The 11,857-nt window shown below is 43.1% G+C and overlaps 1 protein-coding gene across 1 annotated transcript in view; it reads left to right on the top strand.

The window, feature by feature from the left end:
* The first annotated feature begins 979 nt into the window (after positions 1-979).
* FHL2 (four and a half LIM domains 2) overlaps positions 980-11,857 on the top strand; it is a 54,200-nt gene continuing 43,322 nt past the window's right edge. Inside the window, exon 1 of the mRNA XM_017737101.1 lies at positions 980-1,035. The gene's annotated coding sequence lies outside the window, so the exon portion shown is untranslated. The remainder of the gene's footprint in view (positions 1,036-11,857) is intronic.

Raw genomic sequence — 11,857 nt, 5'->3', positions numbered from 1 at the left:
GTGGCATTGTTTTTGTATTAAATCCCTATTAACTCAGTTTTAAAGGATAAGCCCAGGCAAGCGTGTGTTATAGGGGGACTCCTCGAGGCAGCTAAGGTAAACTGTATGCTTTATAACTTCTGCTTTCCGTATCTTTTTTCAAGATTCTCTTAACTTAGCAAATAAATCACATTTTTAAATATAAGCGAGATGTGTTTAAAATAGAAAATGCTTGGAAATTCAGGTTTTGATTACTATTTTTCCTCTGTACTTCAAATTAAGCGTGGGCTATTAATGGCAACACGGAAGTTCTTGTGTAATGCAGTTTAAACTGGGTGTTTTAAACCATTTAAACATAAAGGATCACATTCACCTTTATACAAAGGCACTAAAGTGATAGGAAATAATATTTAAATCCTGTTTCAGACTTACACATTTTCATTAAAATTAATTATTATAGTATGTGTCTAAGCCAAACTAATCTTGCAAAAAATGGTTTCGTGTATTTAGTACAGAGTATTTACATGATAACAGATAAACTGCATCATTTTGCCAGCTATTAAAAATACTTAATAATTCCAGTTGGAGCACTCAGCTGTAAGAGCTCCTTTCCATTTCAGTGAACTTTCTGCTGTGGAGAGGAAAGAAATGATTTCTCCACATGGCTGAGCATCAGGTTTCTTTGAGCATGAAAGCAGGCTTGTAAAGGGTAGGTGTTTATGCTTACTTGTTTCCATCAGGACTGTTTTCTGACATGCAAATGACCTGCCATCTGCAAGCAGGCTTTAAGCAGATCTCCTTTAAAACCTTCTGCTGCAAGCCCATGTCAGGTCAGCCCTGTATGTGCATGGAGTAGCTTTATTTTAGCAGGCAGAGCTGTAGTTTCTTTAGTGCTGTGCTGCTACAGCTGTGTGAAAAGCACTGAGTGGCAAAAGGGGAAAACTGTAAAAGTTATCTGTGAATCACAGGCTCTCTTGCCCTTTTCCCTCTCTGAATCCAGCTCCACCAAGGATGATTTCCACCTGAAGGTTGACTTGGAGCAACTCTTTTTCTGAGGTAGCCTTTTTAGCTAATATCTGGGGTGTTTTGTCTTGTTTTGCTTAAGCCAGTGCTCACTGTCTAAAATAGTGAGGGTGTTTAATAAGAGAGGATGTCCCTACACTTTCAGGTAAGCTGAATGGTGCTTTGGGCTCCATGGGCTGTACATGGTGCCTGAGGTGACTCACTGAGCCAAAAATCAGACAAATTTTTGAAAAAAATTATTTCAGCCTAGCAGGGAAGGTTGGTTGTGGGTAAGAATGAGCAGCTAAGACCAGGACAAGGCAGTATTCACCTAAGCCATCTGATAATAGCTCAAAGATGCCTGGCAGGTGATATGTTAAAACTGACCAGAGTGTAATCTGGAGTGAAGAGAGAGGGAAGAGAGAAAAACCAAAAGGAAGAGCAGGAGGGAGAGGATTTGTACCCATATGGAGGCTGAGACACTCATTGTTGGGCAGCTACATGTCCCCGCTCCATGGATTCTCTGAGGTATAACATGATGTACCTGGGGAGCACAGGGAGCCACTCCCAAGTGCCCTACACTCCAGTGACACCTGTACAACAAATAGCACCTCTGTCATGTCACCATTCAGCTATGCAAAAATGACTGCGTGGGTGCTTGGAGGGGCAGCTAATGTTGCAGTGCATTTCTGAAAGGAAATCTATCCATGACAGCATTGCACAATGGAACACCAGACTTCCATAAATAATTAGGAAGGCAAATCTCTGCCTGCTACCTTTGTCACAGTGACTGGAATGCACCTCACTACCTTCAGTGGTTGCAATTCATGCATCACTAAAACCACAAGGTATGCATTTTACATGCCTGATGTACACCCCTCCACCCACCAGCATTGCTCATAAATATCCTTTTTTTTCCAAAGATGCCAGGACCCACTGCCAAAACCTGGAGACTCACCAACTGTTTGCTTGAAATAACAATCTATTGTTAAAAAGAGGAGCTCTTCACAAAATACACATCTGATATTTCCAAAGAGTCCTGGTGAACTAGACTATTTGGAAAGTGTCTGTTGTGAGTATGATGGAAGAAGTGGTTCAGAATAATGTTTTGTAGGCAGGAAGAAGTTTTAGCAGGGACCTTACTCCTCTAAAAAGGGAGATGCTGATACAAGCCAACCTAAACCAGGGGCTATATTTATTACCTTTGTTAGCAGTTTTTATAATAATAGCAATAATCATAACAATAATAATAGCAATAATTAATCAATGTGGGATGGCCTGCCCACAGCACGGAAGTGAAGATGTAAGGTGATTGAGGACGAGCCCCAGACCACTCTCATTGTCTTGTGGTGTGTTCGTATGGGAAGCTTTCAAAATAACTGGTACCAAGAAGAGGAATTTTGACAAACATCTTTGGGATGGGAAAAAAAAAATTCTTCTTTCTTATCTTTGCATGTCTCCACGTGTGGTGCCACTACTGGTTGTTCTCTCTGAGTAACTGCAACACAGCTGGCCAGATGTTCTTCACCCCTTTGGCCTTTACCACACCGCAGGGGTTGAGAGGAAAACCTTTAGAAGACTTTTATTCCAAACCAGCCTGGCACACTACAGAATGCACATAGCAGGGTGTTCATGTTGTCTAACCTAACCTGTCCAGGACACATGTGCCCCTACTTGAGCCACCTCTGGCCCACCTTCCGGAGACCTCCACTGACTGCAGAAGGACTCATGAGCTTTTATTTATGGATTGAGCGAACGGTCTGAGTCAGGCATGACCCGAAAAGGCTGACAGAGCTCAGGAAGACTGCTGAATAAGAACAAGATAACATTTTGTCAGGACATCTGTCAGAAATTGTATGTCTGCAGCTGATCTTGCCCAGGGGCAGAGGATCCAGCTTTGTTTTTCTATGACTCTGTGGTGTTCAGTGAGTCCCATGGTCAGGAGGAAGAAGCTGGAAGAAGCCACACAGAATCTGAATTTCTCAGGGAGTAGTAACAGCTTAGAAAAAAAAAACGTAATGAAAAAAACAACTTTGGGGAAATGTGAAGAATATAAGAATATCAGAAATTTAAATTTTGAAACTTGCTTGAGGCAGCACTTCTGGAAAAATCAAGCTGATATAGCAAGTAGTGGCTTGATGTGGGTTATCCTTACATCTCTGTGATGTTCATTTTCACTAGAAGATGGGGCTAAGTGAGGAAGGGAGTGTGTATTTTTTGCTCCAAAATTCAGTGCCTTTATGACAGACCTTCATGAGAGGCTTTGGCAAACCTTGTCCTGATCCGTGCCTGGCACAAACTGTACTAAACAGAGCTTATAAAGTCACAGGTAAGTTTTTTTGCCTTCACCTCAGCTATTTGCAAGCAGAGCTGGTCTAACACACAGCAATTTGAATGAATTAGAGTGTTTAAAATGATTCCCATCACTTTATCCTTTACTGCTCTGCCTGTCTTCCCATGAAACTATTTTTATGGCCAGATCTTTATCTGCCCTCTTTAAAAACCTTGGTGCAAGGGATCACATCAGCAGGCACTCAGGTCTGCAGAAGTTTATCTGCTTGTGGCATCAGTCAATGTCTCATCTCTTAGGCTGCCACTGAAATTGTGCTATCTAAGGTGGTTCGCTGATTGGAGAATGTAATTTAAAGGCTGACTGTTTAAAACACAGATGGCCTGGGCCATATGGGCAGTTTGGTGACTATTCACAGAGATTGTGCACAATTCTTCAGCCTGACCAGAAGTGGGGGGGTTACTATTCAGAGACCTATGGTGTTAGCAGGTAAAGTGTCTCATAGGGTGACAAAGTCGCTGAAACAGGGTTTTGTGTGAAATTACGCAGTCAAGGACCAGGAGAAGGACCACTCCTGTCATGTGCAGCTCCACTGCTAATGGCAATTTCACTGCTAGAAGGGAGCCAGACCTGTCCTTCCTGGGAAGAGGTTCATCTACTGTATCAGAGAGACTTGCTCATGCACTGGAGAAACAAGGAAAGGGAAAGAACTACTTACTGAGCACTGATGCGTGGCACCTATAGAATGTGTGTATTTTCAGCTGGAGTGTAAGGCAGGACACTCACACTTTGTACCACCTTGCATTTGGGGCTTGATTCAGAGACCTTGGAAAATTTTCACTGATTTCAGGGGAGTTTGGATTATTCCCAAAAGCTACCCAACAACCTGGAAGGGTAAAAAGATTAACTGACTCTTTTTCCTGGAGAGATCCAGGAAAAGAGTTCAGGCAGAGATAATTAGGATACCATGGCATTTAGGAAGTTTTGGGGGTTTTCTTTTTCTTGTTGTTTGGTTGGGTTTCTGTTCCCCATAGCAACTCATAGCCTAATGCCTGGATTATTTTTAATGTTACATTTCTCTTCCTGTTTTGATTTGTAAGGAGGACAGCCCACAGGGCCTTTGGCTGCAGGACCCATCAGACAGCTGAAATGGAGCAGCAGGAGCTCCTGCAGAGTAATGCAGTCCATGACTCAGCTGTCAGCCAGGGCTCCTGAAGGGCAAGGAAAAGCAAGAAGCACTGGGGCAGGACGAGGTTGCAGAGCCAGGCTCAGATGTCCCCTCCCCAGAGCCATGCTGGGCAGATGCTGTCATGAGGGGCAGAAGGTGACCAGCAGAATGAGGTACCAGGGTGACCCCTGATCCTACAGACTCACAGGGGAGTTTACAAACCCATGGCAATCCTTGTGACTGTCCTGGGAGCTGGTGAGCAAATGGCAGGAAAGGCAGAGGTTTGATTTGGGCTAACAAGAGCTGTGACTTGTTTTAGTCTGGGCCTGGTCCAAAGTCAGTCTTTATAATCTGGGTTGTGTTTGGGCTGAACTGAGCTTTGCTTTTCCATTTTGAGAAAGCCCAAAGAGTAGACTCCCAGTGTGAAAGCCCTATGAGGCAAGCTGCTGATGTTATACAAGTCTCACATTTGTTTCCTTTCACATCTTTTGGTTTAGAAGCACACAGATGCATTTAGCACACACCCTAAAAACAACATCTTCAGAACAGTTGGAAAATCAAGATTTTTGCTTTTTAATGATTGCTTTTAGCAGCCTGCTTTATGATTTTGCCTTAGAACTGACATCACACAACTGGTCAGCCTTAGAAACAGAGAGTTTTCACACCTTGCTACTTTTAAGATAAAATGTCTTTTAATGGCTTTCCTACTAATTAGCTGCCATGACTTCCCAGTCTCTTGGTAGAGGCTCTTTTTAACGTATGTCAATATAATCAACAAGGATTATGGTCTTTTATTCAAAGTATGCTGATAAGGGATAAGCAAACATAGTGGTGCTGCTTTCTCCCCACTAGCAGCCACCTCCAGCTGTGCCACTCCAAATATCAGATCTGCTGTGTTACCCTACTTCCTGGGCAGGAGTTGCTAGAATGGGCTGAGGGTGGGGAGACCACTCAGTAGGGCTGAAGTGACAAGGATGATGGAGTAGAAGGTTATTACCACAGCCCTGTCAGAGAATTCTCTGCTGCTAAAGCACACTGGAAAGCTCGGAGAAAACCATACAGCATAGCTCCCACCTGTGGTACAGTGGATTGATAAAGCTTTCTCAGAGGTGGAGAGCGTCGTGCAGCTGCCACGGTAGGTCTCCTTTCTCACAGGACAGCTCTTCAGTTTGAGTGAGGTGAAAGTAAACATAATGCCTGTAAAGAAAAAAGCCATCTGAGTATAAATAAAAGAGGCCAAAGCCTCCCTAACTGTGGTTAGTCATCTGAGTATGAATAAAAGAGGCCAAAGCCTCCCTAACTGTGGTTAGTCCCTAAGGATGTTGCCAACAGTCAGCCCAGGTCCTGCGCTCTCCCTCCTACAAATGGCTTTGCTCAGGTTGTAGCAAGCACTGGCTGGGCTAATGTCAATAGTGGTTATTGAGGGAGTACACAGAACCTCAGTAAGGAGTAACAAATCATCTGGAGCACACCTTGGATGCCCATTTTAAAATAAACATTTACAGCCTCAGTTCTTCAGCAGTCCACAACAGGACCAGCCTAATGCCATAGCCTCAGGATTTGTTGGCTTGGATTGTGCTTAACATCAGCCTTTCTATTCTTACACTGCAAGCTGTCTGATTATTCCTAGCTAACACAATTATCTGCCCTCATATTTTCCACGCAGTCTCAATACAACAGTCAGACATTTCAAACTGATAGTTTAATTAAATTATGGCAATTAGGGTTATTTCAGTTCCAGGAGTATGTGAGGCAGAGGTGCTGAGGATAAATGCAGCACTTGTGCTTCCAGGGGAGGGGATAGATTCTGTTCTGTGGGCATATGAAGCTTTCAGAGGACTGACTTTCATCGGCATTTGAATCCCCTAGAAATCATGCTTCTTTTATGTACTTCAAGTTGGACATTCCAGGATGGAATCCATCAAAATTACTTGTGGAAACCTAGTCTTACACGTGCAAGCAGATCTGGAGATCCAGGTATTCCTCTGTGCTTAAGAGGTACTTTTACTTTGTTTAGATATAGTCTGTGGAGACAGGAGTGCCAAGAGAGCATGTAGTATGGCTCCCTATGGGAAGTTCTGCTTGGCTTTTACTTTTATTAGCCACCCAAAGAGCAACTTTAGGTTTTATGTGTTAAATTATGTGTCTAAAGGGCAAGTAAGAAAGAAGTAAACAGTAAGAGCGGCAAGGATCAATGACAGATGGAGGCAGCCTAGTGACTTGAGCAGTGAAAATAGGGCCCAAGTGAATCAACTCCCTACCACCATCAACAGAAAAGAAACACCCCATGATGGGACAGCCCAACAGGTCAGAGAGCCATACACAGGATAGGGAGATAATGCCTAAAAGGATGCAGGACTTAATGCAGTATGCACAGGAGGGACAATTTGAGACTTGGATAAAAAGTCTCACAGTAGGTTTTCAGGGGAATGTGGGAATATGTGGGTCTCAGTAAGAGATGCTGATGGGAAAGACGAGAAGTGGAAAAATGAAGGAATTGAGATGAACTGTGGGGATAACAAACATGAGGAAATAGAGGGGGAATGAAGATAAAAGGGCCCAATTGAGTGTACACTTGCTTGATGGAGCTTGATGGTGCTTCTACACCACCACCTATTTGGTATTTTCACTAGATCTTATTTCTACCTGTCTTCTCTGAGGGTGTATTCTCTGTCCTGAGCCATTTAGTGTGAGTGCTGCCAAGCTTCAGACCAGACTGGTAGGATTAGGGAGTACGAGTACCCAGAGAGGAATCACAAACCTCTCAGGCTCATAGATCCAAGCTGGAGGAGACTGGGAGCTAGGTGCCAAGTGGAGGACAGGGTGTCTACGACCAGCTCCTGAAGTATGTCCTGAAGTGACGTACATTGTGTTTATATCCCAGAAGCAGCCTTCAGACCTGATTCCCCAGAGAGGGGCAACAAGGTGGGGCTGTCTGTGCTGCTCATGTTTGTGTGAGTGCGGGTGATACTGATAACAGCACTGATTCCCCTTTGTGCTGATCCATGTGCATGTGGATATCCAGCATGTGCATATCCAGCAATGTGCATATTGTGTGCATGTGGGTGTCTGCCTATCAGGAATATATGCTCAGCCTCACTACAGGCTGGACCCATGAACACAGAGCTGCAGCAGCCTCCTCTCTATCCCAAAGATCACAAAGTTCAGCCAACCCTAGCACCCTGAACTTGATGGAGGTCCTTGCTGAGGCACTTTTCCAGCTTTCCAGAGGTGAAGACTGTGTCCCAAGAAGACTTCTTTTACAAGCCTCATTATCAACTTTCACAATGTCTCATGCAACTTGTGGAGAAGCATCTGGCTACCTCTGGCTTTGTATCTTTCCTAGGAGAATCATCCACCCCCCTTTAGTGAATTGTGGCTTCTATGGGAATGGAATGATGGTGGCTTGCCAGTTATCCTTAAATCACTCCTACCACCAGACAGGCTTGAAGATAAAGTAAGGAATGAATTTATTCAGGAATCCAAAGATCAGCATTACAATCTCCTTATTTGGAGGCAGCTGTGCCTAAAGAAAAGAAAACTTACAGCTGCAGACAGATTATTCTGTTATCTGTTTTATCCTGTTAAAATGCTCTCAGCATGCTTACATACCTTTCAGCTGGAAACTTGTCTTTAAGCAAGACCTGGTCCACAGCATGTATTTCATAGAAGGGATGTTTATTCAGGGGTATGCATGTCCTTGCACACCTCTTTTCTCCCCTAGGGTATTTCAGGTCCTCATCACACCTCTCCCACTCATGCCATTGCCTGAGCTGGGAAGTGTTGGTGCCTGCTGGATAGGTGTGTTCTTCTGCCCAGACCAAATATCTTGCTACTTACCTTAATGCATGTTGACTGTGAAGGAGAGCTTCTCCTCAAAGGCAGAGCAAGATTCAGGCCTCCTTGCATTAATTTTTTATACACTGAAAACACCAGCTAGTATATATGAATAAGTTAACAATCATAGCAGATATAAACGGTGGTAATACATGTAGTTAATTAGATCTTGACTGTATTGAGACAAGAATTAATGGCAATCAAATTATTTCAGGATGAAAATGACATGAAAATGCTTGGCATGATCTATGACCCTGCAGTACACCAAGATGGCATCCTCTTCCTTCAAAGGTTTTGATGTACTGGATGAGAGACTTCCGGGAAACATTAAAACCAAAAATAATTTATCATACTCCATATTCTATTAACACAATTTTATTTTTCATCTGTTCTCCCAAATCCAGGATTCATATTAGCTGATGCATCAAGCAGTCCCTGTGTTTAGTTTTCATATGGGACAGTGGTGAAAATCCTCACCTGCAAAGTTTCAAAACCAGTTGCTGATGGCAGAAGTTTTGACTTCTTTTGTAAGGGCTATAGATACCTCTGCAATAGTCACACGTACAGGAGGAATAATCTTGGGTCGTTTGACATTAACATGATCACATCTCTGTGAAAAATGGTTTTGACTTAGAAAATAACTTTCATTTTTTCACAAGCACTTCTGGCTGGACAGTGTTATACAGAAAGGGTTGTCCTCAATAAGATTCTGGCATTCAAATCTACAGAGCTACCAAGAAAAAGCTGAGCAATTTGGGCTGCTGACATGTTTGAAAAGGAACAGAACTGCTTGAGTCACATGGAGAGATGATGCAAGTCATTTTTCATCATAGCAGCAAAGGTCCCATATGTGAAAGACTTCTCAATTCAGTCCTTTAAAACAACAGTGCCAGAAACTACGCAAGGGGTTTGGGCAGCTCTGTTTCCTCCTCCTCCTTCTCCTCCTTCACCTCTTCCTCCTCCTTCTCCTTCTCCTTCTCATCATCAATATCATCATCAATATCTGCCAATAGTCAATATCTTTTTTACTAAATATTTTATTTACGGAAGGCGAAGTTGTCTCCAGAGCCCTTCCTGACATAACAAAAGATCTGGACCAGAGCAGCATCACAGTCAGAGAGACCACAGGTCTGGGATCCAGTCTTGCTTTAGGATTTGTTGTGGTGATATGCAGAGCTGAATGTTCTAAATGCATTTCAGAATGCAAGGCAGAGGTAACAATTTCACTTTCTTTCTATTTGTTCATCTCCCTTAGTTCTAGACTCTATGATGCCAGGAGGTCTTTCTTTTCATATTTCTTTAGATTTGGCAACTACTGAATCTGTTCAGGCCCAAGATCAATTTCAAACTGCAGGTAATGCCCATAGCTCATGCAGAGACTCAGAAAAACACCTTCTTCTCAATACATTCTTGCAAAAGAGCAATTTTTTCCTAAAAGATGGGAAGAAGCATTGTTGCCTGCTGAGCAGGAGCTAAATTTAGCACAATCACAGATCAAAGAGAGCTGTGAACCTCTCGTCTCCATCTCGGCAGCATGCTGTCCAGAATATTTAATATTTGTGCCCAAAAATTCAATGGCAGATTTGTTTACGGAAGTGTTTTCCAAGATGTGCTTGGGTTACACTCAGCAGCTGCCCTTATTGCTATCCCTGGGCATACCTGGCATGTCTGGGTGATTTATTGATTTCAACTGCCCTCTGCAGCCCTCCTGCTTGAGAGACGGGGGCTGCTCCAGTGCGGCGAGGAGCCATAAAACAACAGCTGCAACAGATGGCCACAGCTCCTGCCCTGCTTTGGCACACCCTGCCAAAACGGGGCCAGACGTGCAGCTTGTGCGGGGCTGGATAGGTGAGGAATACCACAAGGACATTTGTCAATGGCAAACGAAGAGTAATAATGTGCTGTAGTGAAATAAGGTTAAATGGGGAGATGAAGGGAATGAGGGGAAGGTGCAAAACGGCAGGTGTTTTGAGGAAACATCTGTTAATCCTTGAGGGGAAAGAAGTGGTGGCAAGGATGCTAAGGAGGCAGCAATTCAAAGGATTACCTTGCAGGTTTCATGGCTTGAGTGGAGAGGGGAGGTGCTGACACTGCAGGTGTCTGGGGCAGAAAGGAAGCAGGGGAGACGTAGTGTGCCAGCCATAGCAGCTAAGAGGAAAAGAGATGGTGGAACATGGAAGAAAATGCAAAGAAAATTGTGGTAATACTGAGGTGGTCTAGTGTTACACTGGATGATGGTTTTGTGAGGTATGCATACAGGTAGCATTAGAAAAAGGTCAGCAAATTCATTGCCAGGGTATGTGCAAAAACAGAATGCAGATTTTGCATGATGAAGACTCTAATCTCACTGTCCTTCAGTCATATTGAATGTAAGTGCATTTTTTTAAAGCATAGGAAAGACACTGTGGGGTTTTTTTTCCCAACAATTTGAAAATTAGAGAGCTCTTTTGATCAGTGTGTAAAAATTTAGCTAGTTTTGGCTGAGAAGGTCCATATAGCAAAGACATGTCATGTACTTGCTCAGCATGCTTTGGTTTTGATTTCTGTGCTCCAAAAACTTAATAGCTAAATATGTCTGTCAAGTCTTTCAAATTAATGCATGCCTATAGAGCTGATAATTTGTCTTTGAATTGTTTTTGAAAGATCTGAACAACCCTGATGGTGCCAGAAGTAGCTATTGTTCAACTGAGGTGGCATAAGGAGCTGTCCTCCTGCTAAATATCATGTTCTCTGTTAAACTTAAGCATAAAACTACTGGCAGTTTTAATATACATAACTCTTTTCATCCACCAGTGAGATCCTTATGAGCTCTCATGAAAGGCATCACTGAAACAGATGAAGTATTAATTCAATCATCTTCAGACTTTTTATGTCATGGATGAGAAAATAAGTGACCCAATGAGAAGAGAAAAGAAGCATTTGAAGTTTATTGTAGTCACGTACAGGATCTGGGGCAGTGGCAGGTGGCAGGTTGGACATTAATCTGAGCGCTTGCATCCAGACTAATCTAGGCTCTACAGTGAAATTCTTCTCATTGTGCTAAAGAGCCTAGCAGGTACACGGTAGCCCTAGGCTGCACTTCTTTCAGCAAAGTTCTAGCAAAGATTGGGTTACCAGTTGGTTGTGTCTTCAGGGGAAGGAAGGACATACCCTGTAACACCAGCAGCTGCTCTTCATAAACACAACTTTTTAATGTCACTGGGCTTGCTTCAAATTGCACATGATGGCCTTCAGCAGGCTAACCAGGATTACATTAGGGCAATATCAAGAAAGGGGGTTACTGCCCTACTTCACAGTGAGCAGACACAGATAAGGCTTAAATATTTTTGTGCAAGATTTTAGATTTATCACCATTTCCAGCTGCATTATCCTAGTTTCTATTTGCACACTGTTTTGGGAAGTGCCTTTGAAGGTAGTAGAATGTCATACTAATTTTACATCTGAAGTCCTACTTTATATAGCCTAAGAACAACCTATTGACTGCAATAGGTTAGTAATGGGTGCAGACAGGATGATTTTGAGGTGCTGAAGCACCTCTTCTGGGGACCAGGTACCCCTCACTCAGCACGAAACCTGAGTCA

Source organism: Corvus brachyrhynchos, unplaced genomic scaffold (genome assembly GCF_000691975.1).
Source record: "Corvus brachyrhynchos isolate BGI_N302 unplaced genomic scaffold, ASM69197v1 scaffold83, whole genome shotgun sequence".
In the NCBI taxonomy this organism is placed as follows: domain Eukaryota; kingdom Metazoa; phylum Chordata; class Aves; order Passeriformes; family Corvidae; genus Corvus; species Corvus brachyrhynchos.
This window is presented reverse-complemented; position numbering and strand designations above follow the sequence as displayed.